Here is a 3,227-nt window from a genome sequence, read left to right as displayed (position 1 = left end):
GTGGCACTATACAGTATTTGTCCTTTTGTGGCTGAGATATTTCACTTTGCACAATGTCCTCCAGGGTCACCCATTTTGTATAATATTTCATGAGTTGTTTTTCAATGCAGCATAATATTCTATTATGTGAATATACCACAGCTTCTCTATTCATTTGTTTGTTGATGGGCACTTGAGCTGTTTCCAACTCTTTGCTATTGTGAACAAAGCCACAATAAACATGGGTATGCATTGATCTGTTTTGAGGTATATTCCCAGTAGTGGAATTACTGGGTCAGATGATATATATATAATTTTATCTCATCTTTGTCAATTTGAATACCTCTTAGTTCTTTGTCTTATTGCTATTGCTAAGACTTCCAATACAATATTGAAAAAGAGAGGTGATAGTGGGCATCCTTGCCTAGTTCCTGTTCTCAAAGGAAATGCCTTTAATCTCTCTCCATTAAGAATAATGTTGGCTCATAGGTTTGTGTATATACTTTTTGCTATGTTGAGGAAATTCCCCTCTGTTCTATTTTGTTGAGTGTTTTAATCAGAAAAGGGTGTTGGAATTTGTCAAAGGCCTCTTCTGCATCAATTGATAGGATCATGTGGTTGTTTTTCTTTGTTTTGTTAATGTGGTGAAATTACACTGATTGTTTTTCTTATGTTGAATCACCCTTGCATACCTGTTATGAATCCCACTTGGTTATGGTGAATTACTTTTTTCATATACTGTTGGCTTCTATTGCCCAGGATTTTATTCTGGATTTTTGCATCTATGTTCATGAGAGAAATTGGCCTACAATTTTCTATTTTGGTGCTGTCTTTACCTGGCTTCGGTATCAAGGATATGTTTGCTTCATAGAATGAGTCTGGGAGAACTTCATCTTTTTCTATTTTCTGAAATACTTCATGTGGAATTGGTGACAATTCTTTTCTGAATGCTTGATAAAAACCCTCTGGTCCAGGGCTTGTTGTTGTTGTTGTTGGAAGTTGTTTTATTACCTTTTTGTAATGGGTCTGTTCAGGTGTCAATTTCAGTCTGTATCCATTTAGGCAGGTTGTGAGTTTCTAAGTATTTGTTCATTTCTTCTAGGTTTTTATATTTGTTTGAGTATCGTTTTTAATAATATTCCATTTGTTTTAATTGGTCCTGTTGTGAAATTGCCCCTTCCACCTCTTATTCAGATTATTTGTGTCTTTTCTTTTTTTTCCTTTGTTAATTTTGCTAGTGATTTGTTGATTTTATTGACCTTTTTGAAGAATCAGCTCCTGATTTTGTTGGTTTCAATTGCTTTTCTGTTTTCTATTTCATTTGTTTCTGCCTTAATTTTCATAATTCCAATTTTTTAGAGGGTTTCGGGTTTTCTTGCTGTTCATTTTCAATTTGTTGGAGATGTTGGATTAAAGAGTGACACAAAATATGATAGGTAGATGGAGAGGTGGGTAAGGGGATGAGGAAAGATCCAGTGTGAAAAACAATGTATACAAACTTTGTAAGTAAACCAGTACAAAATAAAAATTTTATTTAAAACAAAACAAAAAAAAAGAGTCTGAGCAGCTGTCAAAACTTCATTGGAGGGTCAAGTTTGAAACAACAGAGGAAAGTCTGAGGAGCCATTCTGAGCAATGGGGGACACTCATAAACTGTGTAGTAATGAGACATCCAAAAACCAAGCACTCAAGAGGCTTTGGGTTTGTCACTCACTCAGCTGTTGAAGAGGTAGATGCAGTCATGAATGCAAGGCCCCAAGAGGTGGAGGGAAGGGTTGTGTAACCTAAGAGGGCTGTCTCAATGGAAGATTCTCAAAGACCAGGTGCCCATTTAGCCATGAAAAAGATCTTTGTTGGCGAAATTAAAGAAGATACTGATTTCTATCACTTACAAGATTATTTTGAGCAGTACAGGAGAATTGAAGTGGTTAAAATCATACTGACTGAGGCAGTGGCAAGAATAGGGACTTTGCTTTTGTAACTTTCTTTTTTTTTTTTTTTTTGGTGAGAAAAATTTCTATTTAGAATTAGCCAGCTGGATTCAGTTTAGATGATCCCAGTTTTGTTAGCAACATCCAAAATATCATAGTCAGGAGCAAGTCGAACATAAGCCTTGGCCACATCAAAGTCATAGAGCTTCTTTACAGCTTGTTTAATTTAGTGCTTGTTAGCCTTGACATCCACAGTGAACACAAGTGTGTTGTTATCGTCTATCTTCTTCATGGCTGACTCAGTGGTTAGGGAAAATTTGATAATGGCATAGTGGTCAAGCTTGTGTCTCCTGGGGCCGCTCTTCCAGGGGTATTTAGGCTGCCTTCGGAGTCTTAGGCCACAGGGTGATGTGTGGATCTTCTTTTTTTTTGTCTTGATGCCCTTCAGGACTGCCTTCTTGGTCTTTAATGCCTTTGCTTCTTTGTCTTTAATTTGGGGAAGGACAAGGGCTTCCTTCTTTGCTTTCGGCACCACCTTTGTAGAAAGCTTGCTTTTGTAACTTTTGATGACCATGACCCTATAGATAAAATTGTTATTCAGAAATACCATACTATGAATGGTCATAACTGTGAAGCAGGGAAAGCTCTGTCAAAACAAGAGATTGCCAGTGCCTGACCCAGCCAAAGAGGTCGAAGTGGTTCTGGAAACTTTGGTTGTGGCCATGGAGGTGGTTTTGGTGGGAACGACAACTTTGATCAAAGAGGAAACGTCAATGAATGAGGTGGCATTTGTGGCAGCCATGGTGGTGGACAGTATGGAGGGAGTAGAGATGGTTATCATGGATTTGGTAATGATGGAAGCAACTTTGAAGGTGGTGGAACCTATAATGATTTTGGTAATTATAACAATAAATTTTCATATTTTTGATCCATGAAAAGGGGAAACTTTGGAGACAGAGACTCTGTCCCTTATAGTGGTGAAGGTCAATATTTTGCCAAACTATGACACCAAAGTGCTTATGATGGTTTTAAGAAGCAGCAGTAGCTATGACAGTGGAAGATTGCTTTATTAGCTGCCAGGAAACAAAGCTTAGCAGGAGCAGAGAACCACAAGGTAGATACAGGTTACAACAAATTTGTGAACTCAGCCAAGCACAGTGGTTGCAGGGCCTAGCCGCTACAAAGACAATACTCATGTGTATGGGCAAAACCCCTCAAGGACTATTTTTATAATTATGTTCCTCTGAAACCTATACTTGGTCCAGGAAGCAGTCCTCAGAATAGAGCAAGGAAACACTGCATGGTTCAAAATCAGGA

The 3,227-nt window shown here is 38.0% G+C and overlaps 1 pseudogene; it reads left to right on the top strand.

Moving 5' to 3' along the window:
* The first annotated feature begins 1,522 nt into the window (after positions 1 to 1,522).
* LOC102872869 lies at positions 1,523 to 2,586 on the top strand (annotated as a pseudogene).
* The last annotated feature ends 641 nt before the right edge of the window (positions 2,587 to 3,227 follow it).

The sequence above is a fragment of the Elephantulus edwardii genome, unplaced genomic scaffold, assembly GCF_000299155.1.
Source record: "Elephantulus edwardii isolate Elephantulus edwardi_28Jun2011 unplaced genomic scaffold, EleEdw1.0 scaffold00005, whole genome shotgun sequence".
Taxonomy (NCBI): Eukaryota; Metazoa; Chordata; class Mammalia; order Macroscelidea; family Macroscelididae; genus Elephantulus; species Elephantulus edwardii.
This window is presented reverse-complemented; position numbering and strand designations above follow the sequence as displayed.